Source organism: Bidens hawaiensis, unplaced genomic scaffold, assembly GCF_021521415.1.
Source record: "Bidens hawaiensis isolate Kalapana, Puna unplaced genomic scaffold, B.hawaiensis_p1.1 tig00025026_1, whole genome shotgun sequence".
Lineage (NCBI taxonomy): Eukaryota > Viridiplantae > Streptophyta > Magnoliopsida > Asterales > Asteraceae > Bidens > Bidens hawaiensis.
Window position 1 is genome coordinate 230,387 of NW_027493985.1, and position 13,119 is coordinate 243,505.

A 13,119-nucleotide genomic window follows, 5' to 3' on the forward strand; every position below is an offset into this window, starting at 1 on the left:
TCAATAACACAATCTGTCCAGAAACTGTTTGCATCGAAACTCAACATATTAACTATCTATGAACCATCATGCATTCATATAACACTCTAGACTCCATAAACACTATCCATGCACATCAATTACACATTACATACATGATTAGGGTTTTTGTTTGAACTCAATTCAAAGACACAACAATTAACATGTAACAATATCCAATCTAGTTATCAAATCATCATCAAATCAACAACAATCATATTAATTTCATACACACATAGAATCGGCCATCTAGGGTTTTCAATTAACCCATTAATCATCAAAATTAAGTATAAAGGATGCATAGGATAGTCGATTATACCTTCCTAGCACCTTAATCTTCAATCAAAAGCTTGAAATCCTAGTTGTATGTGTGTGTATAAGTGACGGCAGCCAAGGAGAGCCAAGGGGGAGTCCGATCGGGATGTGTGGGGGGAGAAAAATAAGTTAGGGTTTGTTTATTATTATTATTTATAATAATACTATGTTACACTTTGGCCCCTCCACTTCTAAGTATTACTTAACTAGCTTAAACTAACTTGTTTACATCTTGAGTTAACATTTATAACCATGTTATCACATAACACATAAGTCTAACACATAATTATCATATAATTACTGTTTTGACGTTTTTCGTTTATTCACCAATTGTTTGCGTCAACTCGTTTGCGTTTCGGTGCAATTTCCGAAAGACTACACATGTAGTAAGTGTTAAGCGTCATTTAAACCCTAGTTTAAATGTAATGAGGTGTGCGTTATAGATTCAGTGATCTTAAGTTTGAAATGACGGAGTTGAGTTAACGGAGTTAACCTGAAATTGACGATTGTCACAATTTATGTGATTCAGATATGGCAGAAGATCAACCCAAATATGTCTTCGAACCAAAACATAACATGTGTGCACTGTTACAAGTCACACCTGACAATGAGCCGATGGCGAGGATGATAACATGGATGGCTCGGTCAAATGTCAGCTTTGCGTTCACTGAATGCCCTGTCATCTACAGAAATCATTCATTGGATTTCTGGAGATCTGCAGAACTCGTTGAGGACATCAATGGAAAGAGAATCTAATCAACCGTTGCAAGACAAGAAATACACATTACAGAGAGGTTGATAAGAAGATGTTTACGGTTAAATGATGATGATCATAAGTCGATAAACTTCAGCACACCTCATTTGATGAGGATATTTGAAGAAATGATGGGGTATCAAGGAACTGTACATGATTGACAGTTTCAAAAGGGAATGCTCCCTATGTTGTATAGGTTTCTTATCCATCATGTGATACATGGATTTGCACCAAGGAAGGGATCATGGATTTTGATGAGTCATGATTTGGCATATTCCACGATTGGAATTATGTATTATCTACCCTTAAATTTTTCAAAGATGATATTTGAAGGATTAGTAGAAAACTTGAAGAAGGCAGAGAAGAACAGATTCTTACAATATCCAAGGTTCCTGCAGATAATCTTCAATAGTGAACTCCAAGATCTACCCACTGTTGGAATTACACACCTACTGCAAAACCCTGACACATACAGAAGAATCAGAAATCCATGTGTTTCTAATATGTACAACTCAAATGTACCATTTGAGATCTTGCCATGGTTGTTGGACCATGAATTGAATGTGATGCCAGTGCCTGAGTTAAGCTCAGTGGAGGAAGGAGGAGATGATGTTGAGAGTGATGATAATGGTTCTGATGATGGAGATGATAATATTGATGGAAATGAAGGAGGAGCTGGAGTAGCTATGGATATTGTTGCACCTGATCAGGGGGGGAGCAACTTGAGAAAACAGAACAACCTATTCCAACACCACCACAGTCACCACCACACATTGACCAACCCATTATACCTTCACCACCACAAACTCCACCACATCAAACCACTCAATCCCCACCTCAAACCCTAACCATAAGCCAACCAAAAACATCAACACACACATCCCCAACACCACCAACATTTAGCCCAACTCACTCAGATCCATTCATTCCAAGCCCACCTCATACACAATCACCACCACTATCCATATTTCAAACCCACACCACAAACCAAGAACAGCCTGAATATGAACAATTCACTACATCACCACCTACAACACCACCCACTAACACTGACCTGTTGACCTTGTTAAAATAAAATGCTGAACTAAAGAGAAGGAATGAGGAAGTGACAGAGGAGAATGTGATGTTGTTAGAGAAGTTGGTACAAGAAAATTTGAAAATTCAAGCCCTGTAGCAGGAGGTTGAGAAGACCTCAGCTGCCCACAGGGGGAGAATGATAGTATGCCAACTGTCTCTGGTGTTAACATTGATACGGAAACTGTAACAGTTGTAGAGACTGCAGACAGTTTGATATTGATTATGAATGCTTATGATGATGAAGAGGAGAGTAGTGAGGAGAGGAGAGCTGAGGATGATGAGTATGAAGGTGATAGATCAGATATGGGAGAACAAGACTATGATTATAATGATGAAATAGTAAATGAGGAGAGGGATGAGGAGAATGTTGAGACATATGATAGGATTGAAAAGACAAATGTTGAGAAGAATGTAGCTGCTACTGATATGGCTACTGATGTCTTAACTGACATTCAAACTGGAGTTGAGACTGAAGTGTTGAATGAAAGGAATACTGCTGCTGAGGAGCCCATCACTCAAACTGAACAACCAGAAAGCTCCAAGAGGGCAGAGTATGATCCTGAGTTAGAAGCACTTGAGAAGGAAATTGATGACTATGTACAGTCTGAAGATGAAGAGGATGTGAGGAGAAGAATTGAAAAAGGCAAAACAAAAGTTACAGAAGAAGAGCCTATTAAGGCATATCTAGAAAAAGATGTGTCATTTAAAGATGATTCAATTGCTAATGAAGATGCCTTAAGAGAACAAGAAAAAATTCTGAGAGAAACAAGGGATAGGGAGATACTGGCCCAATCCATGACTCCTGAAGAAATGGCAGAACAAGAAGTCTTGATCAGACAAGCTAAACTTGCAAAGGAAATCATTGATGATGTGGCTGATCAAGAAGCATTTGAAACACTAATTATGATGAACAGAACTGAGGAAGCTGACAATTCCTTAGCTATGGTGGTTAGTATGTTTCAACCACAGAGCCAACCTGAAAATAAATCTGAAGAAATGCCTCAAAAGGAACCTAAAAGGCCAACTGGTGAGTCTGTTGAAGAAATGATGGCTAATATCACCAGAATCAGGATGAAAAGAGCCAAAAGATTTGAGCAAGTGTATACAAGAAAGAGGAAGTTTGATGAACAGAAAAGAAATGATGAGAGGAAAACAAAGAGGGGGAGATGGGATGAAAAGAATAATTGCTATATTGAAAATCCTGATGATGATGGTGATAATGATTCTAGCCCAATCAGGGCAATTCCATTGCAGACACTGCAACCAGGTCAACAGATTCTAGGTGTTCCTAATGTGCCTGCTAGAACTGAGCAAAATCCAGATCATCCACCCTCAGATGAGCCAAAGATAGATGCAGTAAATGTATCAACTGAAGAGGATGATGAAACTGATGATTATGATGAAAACAATGATGATCAAGGGAAAGAAGGTGAAGCTGTAAATGTTGAATCTCCACAAGTTGAAATAACAGATGAGCAGATAGCCAACATTGAGTTGAGCATGAGAGATGCTAAAAGGGGTCATCCATTGGTTGTAAATTGAGAAGATATGGCATAAGTTTTGACACTTTGGCTGATCTTGATGATGATCAGTTGCAAAAGAGACTTGATAAGGAGAGAGATGACCTCAAGAAAAATATGGAAGAAAAGAACAGGGAGAGTCAAAAGTTTAGAGAATACCTGAGAAGGCATAATTATTCAAAGAAAGATCTGTCTCACTTTAACTTTGACCAACTCCAAGATCTATATAACAGTGAAAGAGAAAAGGTGATTGAGAAGTGTGTAAAAGAATATGAGAAACTTGAAAAGATTGAAGCTTTGAAGAAAAAGTATGGAGGTATGTGTGGATACTTACTGGAGAGAGGCTTGAAGCCTAAAATTGTTGAGAACCTATCTAGAGAATCAGTGCTGGATCAGTACAACAAACTGAAAAGAAAAGAAAAGAAAAACTGAAGAGAATCCAAACTGAGAGCTCTACCAAACAGTCTGAACCAACTGATGAACCCCAAGCAAAGAAAAGAAGAATTCAGACCATGAGGGAGAAATTAAAAGAACAGGTCAGATTAGTTGAAACTCCTACCCCATAAGAAGTGAAGCCTGAACTTGAAGATGAACCCATTGTTCCTTGGGAGAATGAAGAGATGATAAATATTCTGAGGAACATAATGATCAATCAAAGGGGAATGAGTGAAGCAGACTTTAATGTCTTGGAAAAGGAGGATTTAAAGAACCTTTTCTATATTCAAAAAGCAGAGTGGGAGAAAGCTCTAAGGGAAGGAGAAAACCCTAGAAGCTTTGTAGATGGAAAGTTTGTACCTGCTGGTCTGTCAAACAGACCTGGTATGGCAAAGATACTGCTTGATCTTAAGGAACTAGCAAGACTAGACATTGTTGATCTTGCCAACCTTCCACCAGAAATGGTAGAGGCAATATACATTAAAGTTTTCAACTTAAGGCCTGGAAAACCAAAGAAGTCTGTTCCTTTTAGGCCTCCAGTCTCAAGAAGACATCCACAAGGTGGAAGAGGTGAATCAAGTAGATCTGCACAACAAAGAACAATAAGACCACAATCTGATGTGGATCTTCCAAAATAAATCTACTTTGATTCTGTTACTGAGTCCTTGAAGGTGATCATGGAAAGTAGACAGCTGAGAGAAATTGTTGTAAGAAGTGACTTTCGTGAATACACAGAAGAACAACTGGAAAGAATGGCCAATCTTAATTTGTATAACTTCAGAAATAGAAACAAGATGGCTGGAAGGCAGATGAATGATCTGTCAAAGTTTTTGAGAGACGAAGCTGAAAAGGGATTCAAGTTCTTAAAGGAAAAGAGAAGTTGGAGAATGATTCAACTTCACAGGTCAAAGAGGACAGAAAAATTGAAAAGAATTGGCATTGCTGAAAGAGACTTTATGATGAATATCACAGGAATGAATCCATTGTCAAATATGAACACATGCATAAGCTTATGAAGAAGAATGATGCGCCCCAACTACACTGTACAAAGAAATGGAGTTATAACTGAAGTAGAGTACAAAGAAAATAACGACCATTACTTGTTGAGAAACTCGGATGGAAAATTATTGGGGATTATCAAGAAAGATGAAGACTTGACCTATTTGCATGTTGAAGATTTAATGGATATAAGGGATTTAGTTAAACCTGAAAGTCATACTCACTAACGAATCCTTAATATCTTCAAAATGAAAGCTGCATCAGAAATAGTCAATCGAAGACAAGCTGTTCATAATGCAAGGAAGAGACAAGATGAATAGAATAGGCTTTGTGATGTAATGTCTTTGGACAGCTTTTGAATATGTTATTTGAATATGTAATTTGACTTTTAATTTGATGTGTATTTTTGACTAAGTGTAAGTAACCTTAGAAATGTTTTAGGTCAGCTGAGGTGTTCCAATCTAGGGGAGATTGTTGAGTCAAAGATTTGACCAAAATGGAGTTTATGGAAGATTGGAATCTTCTCAACAATTCGCTAAGTATGGATCCGGACACACCTTAGACCTCCGAGCAAGCTTTTACTTAGCCGGGTACGATATTTTGTCTATCGGGCAAGGTTATCTTCAGGTAGTCTTCTTTAGTGGATATCCGAGCAGGGTTTGTAAATTAGTGCATTGCCGGGCAAGGTTCACTAGTTTATATATAACCGGGCAAGGTTCACTTTATCAAGCAAGTCTGTTCTTCATAGCCAAGTAAAGTTCACTTCCGAGTAAGCTTTTGGCTAACCAAGTCCATGAAGCCAAGTGATTGGAAGACCGGGCAAGGTATTCATTAATAATAGTGGTCCAAGCAAGCTTCATGATTGAAATGGAATATCTTTAAGTAATATCGGGCAAGGTTCAACTCAAGCAAGGAATAGTACTCCCGAGTACACTTTGCTAATAAGTTATTTTATAGCAAGGAGTTGAATGGACCATTGAAGAACAAGGTTGCTCGTAAGGGTTTGTCGGGCAAAGTCTGGCAAAGTCAAGAAGACTGAAGTCTACCCGGTGAGTATTTTACTTGGTAAAATACTCTTTAAGTAAAGTCTACCCAGAAACTGATCCCGGGCACACTTCTATGTTACCAAGTCCTGAAGGATGGCAGAGTACACAGCGTACTCGGAAAATGAAGACTGATGCAAAGCCTACCCGGAAGACTTGTTTTACACTTAGAATATTTTCTGACTATGTAATTTGAATATGTATTTACGTTTGGGGTTTCTAGAAGGAATGACAGCTGTCCTAGGGTGGCAGACCTATACATAGAATGTTTTAGGGCACGCCGCCTACGGGATAAGGACAAGGCAGACAGACACATTAATTAAGAAAGAATATTGTGTGTGATGGCTGTCTTTGTACGGATAAACCCTCCTTCAAGAAACCCTAAATCGATTATCCAATTTGTATGATGTATGTTATATGAATGGAAATCTTTTGAGTGAATATTGTTTGGGTTGGTTACCTTTGAATACTGATTATGCAACCGTATGTTTGTTATTGATTCCGCCTTTAACAAACGGTCATCTTTCTAAATATAGCAACCCGTCATTAACTCCCTTGTCGACACATCTATTTGTGTGAGTTATGACATGATTAAATAAGATCCAGCTGAATCAATGGACATGACAAATTGTGTAAAAACTAATTTTCATAATTGTAATCATAAAGATAGATATAAAAGTGATAAAACTACACTCAAATAACATGAATATACAAAAAGTTTTATAAAAACGTTAGTTAATAAGAGTTCTTTCAAGTTCTTAAATAATTTAACATTTCTGTAATAATACTCACTCTATATATATATATACTAGTTTTTATCCCCCGTATTACGGGGGTTGTTTTATATTGTTTGTTATAATATTTATTTAGTTTTGAATTTATATTTTTTTTATTGCATGAAAGTTAATGATATACTTATGGTTTGATAATAAATTGTTTCACAAATTAATGAGATGTTAAAACCCGGTTTTGTTTGATCCCTTTTAAAATCGTTCTAATCAATATATATAATAACTTAGATCTAATCCAGATCTATATGTTAATATTAATTATCCGGATCTAGCTCTCTAATACGTTAGTTTGATTGCTATTAGTATGTAGTATATATTATCAGTATGTTTATTGTGAAGCTTGAGAGATAGAGAGAGAATACTTTAAATCTTTCTAAATAATATTAATTCTCTCAAAACTTCAACACTGACAAGTGAACAGTGGTTCACTATTTATAGAAGACGATCTGGTTCGCTAACATCCCCTAGCGAACCAGCATCCCCTTCGTTAACTTAACGAACCTCCCCCTGATTCGTTAACATCCCTAACGAATCAGGAGGGAATACATTATAATGTCCTAGTTCGCTAACATCCCTAGCGAACTAGACTTAACCTTAACGAACTAGTCTTAATTCGCTAACATTCTTAGCGAACAAGACTCAAACATAACGAATTAGATAAATAAACATTTAAATATTACATTTAAATATAAAATAAACATTAATGATAATTACAAAGACTCGAGACGCAAAACCGTGCACTAACAGACACCCCCTCGTCTTGAGCTCTTTGTCTTTAACTTATTTGAAACGCTTTGTCTGCCAATCTCTGCAACTATGAATCCCATGTTCATGGCATACACGAAAAACACGTTGGAATTGCATAGCCAGGTCATAATCTTCTTGGCGTTCAAACAAAATCTGCTTCCTGTGTAGCACGTCATTGTCTGTCTCTGATAAATTAACCAACCACATTGGATCGATTATCTTGATGAGCTCAGTCTGTAGTCCTCGACCATGAACAATAACGGCCTCGCCAGTACGATTGTCATAGTACCAACGGTTGTAAGACAGATGAATATCTTGAGGCATTGTCTTCACAGGAACCCTTCTCATAGTCTTTGGTGGCTTCACTTTCAAAACAAGTTTCTTCCAGCCGGTCCTCGGATCAATCTCATCAGTACGTTTACGTCTTGGGACCTGGGGTTTGAAGAATTTGAAGCCATGATTGACCTCGAACAGTAAGTGTTGATGAAACCACTCAGCAGTTCGGTTACCCCCACGATTGATAAATGGACGTCTCGCGAGGGTGCGCACATCCCAACGCGGTAATGTTAAAACATCCATTATCCTCTCGTAATATTGGACACCTTTTTCCCATTTCACAATACATACCTTAAGGTCTGAATCATAGAGCCAGGAGACAATATCACCATGTACCTTAGAAACAGTCTTGAAGGTAGTCATCTGATTTGCCTCAATCCAAGTAGCAGCTGTATCCTTTCTTTCTTTATCTACATACCGAAAAGCACTGATGATCTTACCCACTTTCTGGCGTTTGAACCATCTTTCAATGTCATCATCAGTCACTTCTTTTAGTGAAGGAACAGTCTGTTGCACAATCTTCTCCAAATCATCCTCAGTCTCTTTAATTACGTTTTCATTAAATACCGGAGCACCTTGATCAACATTTGCGTGTTGATACAAGTCCGGGTACTCATCAGCTGTCGCATCCTCCATCTCAATCTCCTCGTTCTCATTAATAAAATTCGTATCCATAAATAACGGATCATCTTCCATTTCATTCTCATTGATCACTTCGACACCGGGCTCAGTCTCTAATGCAGTCAGCTGATCGTCATTTAGCCCAAGTAGAATCGAGATCTACTCCCTTGTCAAAGATCTAATCACAAACTCACCGATCTGTATCTCATCTCTGTTCACCACACTTCTAACCATCCCCAATTCATCAATAAATATCACCGTGTTAGCCTCAATCATTTCTATCGGCTTGGCAGCTGTTGGGTCTTGATATGAAATTATCTGTTTGTTCGAATCATCAGCGCCACTAACACCAACACCAGAGGATGAACCATGCGATTGTTTAGGCTCACCTCCTGCATCAGACTCGTCAGGATCATCATCATCATTTTTGAGTTTCTTGAGGGCATCATCTTTACAAGTTAATTGTAAAATTAACTCATCTTGTTCTTTTAATTTCACCCCCTGAGACTCAACAATCGTGGGTAACGCCTTGGTCTCCTTTTGACAGAAAGAAATATAACTCATAATCTTTCATTGATTCTCAATGAGCCGTTCTTGAGTTTGTTTGTCAGCTGCCATTTGATTTTCATATAAATGTAGCAGATTAAGCAACATTTCCGTTTGTCGACCTGGTGGCAAGTTCTATACAGATGGATGAACATGTTGAACAGGTCCTTGAGGCCGAGTGATTCTCATGAATGAGACATCACTAGGCGGAGGTGGAGGAAGAGTAGTTGTAGGCAGAGGAGGAGGTCTCATTGAAGTTGTTGAAGAAACAGTCGACAGCACAACAGGAGGCCTCGGTATCTCGGTCAACGCCATTTGAGGAATTAAACCGAGCCTCTCATGTGACACCATCGTCGTGGTCAAAGTAAGCATCGGAGTGCTGGTAGTTAGCGGCACCGCCGAGCTTTGAGTAGTCGATTGACGAGGTGGTGGTGATCCAATAATTACACCAGCCCCAAAAGACACACGGGGCTTCTTCGGTGGTTCATCAGTAGCTACCGCTTTGCCCTTTTGTTTTCGTTCTTGCTGAGCTTTTATGGTGGCAGCTAGAGCAGCATCGACTGCATCTTGTTGTTCTTTTCGAGCTCGCTCACCAGCTCCATCATCACCATCATCATTGTTACCATCATCATCCCCACCATCATTGTTCCCACCTTCTCCCCCTTCACGCTCGGAATCCGAATCATCATGGATCCAGCGCTCATTAGGAGGACATACGTAATTTGGATTGATTATATGACCAATCATCCTTTTGTCCTGTGGCTTATCCTTTCGATATATCAACATCCGATGCACCGTTTCAGCTTTCATATGCTCCATATCAAGAACGTCGCTCACCAACGATCGATCAATCACCAAATCCGGTATCAGATCTTGAATAATTGATTGTAGAAAGCGTGGATACATCAAGAACTTCTTTGACGGTAGAGTTTGCTGAACTTGCTCTTTCAGATAATCAAAGATGAGTTCTGAGTAGTTGAATGGCTTGTTCAGGATTAAAGCAACAAATGCCGATTGTAAGCTCAGTCTACCTTCATCGAAACCACCGCGACGTCCACTCAAGCAATGAAGTAAGACATGCAACAAATACTTGTAAGGTGGACACAACCCATTCTTGTTCAACATTGACCGACGAATATCACCCCCATAATTTAATCTTGTGAATAGCCCCCTAACCAGCGTCCTGTCAAATTCACTCGGGTAATCGTCACTATTGTCAAATTGAAGTACCCGACGAATGACCTCAACATCAATCGTGATCGAAAGCTGATTAATTGTAGCTTGAACCCAATTACTTTCCTCAACATATACCGCCGTGTTCCAGAACTGTCTGATTATACTAAGATACACCTTGGGTTTAGCAGTGATTGCATAATGTATCTTCGAACGGCGTAAGAAATTTAACATAGCTCCGAACGTCCTTAAATCAGCCACATCATGATCGACATAAGCACAGATGTTGTGCTTCTTATCGAACGGTAATAGAATCATTTCGACTTGTTGAGCTTGTTGTTGTGGTTGTCCTTGTGGAGGTTGTGGTTGTTGTTCTTGTTCAGCCATGTTTTACTGTATAAATAAAGACCTAATATGAGAATAGATATCACCATATATAATCAAAAGATATGTGTAATTAATCTAGTTACGCGTATTAGACAATTTAAATCCTTTAATTAAATTAAATGAATATTAAATTTTGTTAACTAATTTTTTTTTTTAATACTTTAAATGTCATTCGTTAAAAATCACACTGATTCGTTATACAAAGATAACGAATCAGGCAATTCGCTATCAAGTAAATAACTTAACGAACTAAACCTAGCGAATCACTAATTAAGTTAACGAACTAAACTCTAGTTCGTTATATTTTAAGCGAATCAAACTCTGATTCGTGTAACCTCTTATTCGCTAAGCTAGTTCGTATAAAATCTTAACAAATTGGACACGAAACGGTTCCAATTCGCTAAGACTAACGAATGGTCAAAATTAAGACTTTTTCTTTGACTTCACAAAGTCAAGGTCAAAATTATCAAGAACAATAATAGTCAACAACTTGAACCCAGATTCAATTAGACCATAATTGTCGTCGAATCAACAAGATAATCAGCTCGTTAAGCTCGGAAACACACTCGTTAATGTAGGTAAATGAGATTGAGACTCATTACCCAAATGTGTTAATAATCAAACGAACCAACAGTGAATATCAAGAACACATACCAATAATTAACCCAGCAAACAATAATCAAATATTGATTAGAGTCCACCAAGGGTATCAGAAAGTGATTCCGATCAAAATGATAACAAAATCAGACAATTAATAACATAAATTATACACATAACGGTTTCAAAGGTTCAAAACCCTTAAACCTCTAAAATTACATAATTCAACAGTTAAATCAATGTCATTTTTGACGAAAATGATATCCCCAAGAACATTTATACCTTAGAAACTCAAATATATCTTTGAAATGTTCAAACTTAAAGATCGAAAATATCAGAGAGAATTTGAATAGTTACTGAAAGATGAAGAAAGAAGACGAACAGTGGAATACTATTCGTTATCTTGTCTTATATAGCGATACACGAAACCCTAGGCACAACTTGCACGAATCAGATGATTCGTTTAACTTAAAGTTAGCGAATTAGCCCATTCTCTAACTCAATTCGTTACCTTATGTTAGCGAATCACAATGTGATTCGTTAAATTAAAGATAGCGAATCAAGACATGATTCGTTAAATATGTATAACGAAGGGATGATTCATTACAGAGTGCGGAAGCGAATTAGGTTAGCGAACCAGAAGATAGTTCGCTAAAAAATCACCTAGTTTGTTATCCATAAATAACGAATGGGAGTTTAGCGAATTAAACTCTTTAATTTAATATTAAACTCTTTTATTTAATTTTAAATGAAATTAATTAAATGAATAAATTAAAGAATTAAATAAAGAAATAAATAAAACCAATAAGTTAAATTATCGAGAAACCCTTATAACCCGACAACATAATACGTTAAAAGTGTTTCAGATTACCGAAACATAATTTAAAAAAAAAATTATTTAAGTATATTGTATAAAGAAGACGAAAATATTTTTGATATTTTGTAAAAAATAAAGAATTAAAGAATGTATTTACAGAAGAATATCCAATCCTCTAAAATAGACCATCTTTTTATGTTTTTCAATGATTTTATCAAAAGCAGTACATATTTTTGTATTTTTGTTAAGTTTGAGCAGAGAATCATATTGACCAAATTGCCCTTCCATCACAGTTTTATATTTCAGCGATATTATGACTGGCGATAAGTCGGTCATTGGTATTGTTGTCCACATAAGTCTAATAACACACATTCAAGTATTTTTGTGATATGATTAAATAGTTTAATTAGAGCACAAAATATCAGAAATTATCAGCCTCTAATCTCGGTTCAAGTGTAATTTGATTTTTGCCAAATCACCCCAACTTGACTTAAACCATTATATTGTTGATCAAAAATTTGATACCAAATGAGAAGTTTTGAGCAATGCATCAAGTTTCCTTTACTGAGAGTGAGTATGCACGAGTCCATCTGTCGGCTTACATACATTGTATCCCCTGGGGTCCGTTTCTTAATGGTATTAAGACGCACGCAAGGGAGGAACAATTGTATGACTAACAGCGGATTTTGATCAAGTCAGTAATTTGAATTGTACGAGGTACAGCGGTGATCAAGTTTAATGACTTTGGGTTTGCTCTAGAAAGCGAGTGAAATATTCATGCATATGAATATCCAGATGGTTAAGCCGCATAAAGACTCACAGTGTCCAGAATCTTAACGCTTGTTATTTGCTTTATTTGATTTTTGGGTGATCAACAAATATAAGGCTTGAGTATGACTGGTTATTACATTTCTGCCATCCTCACCAAGACTTTTGCTAGAGA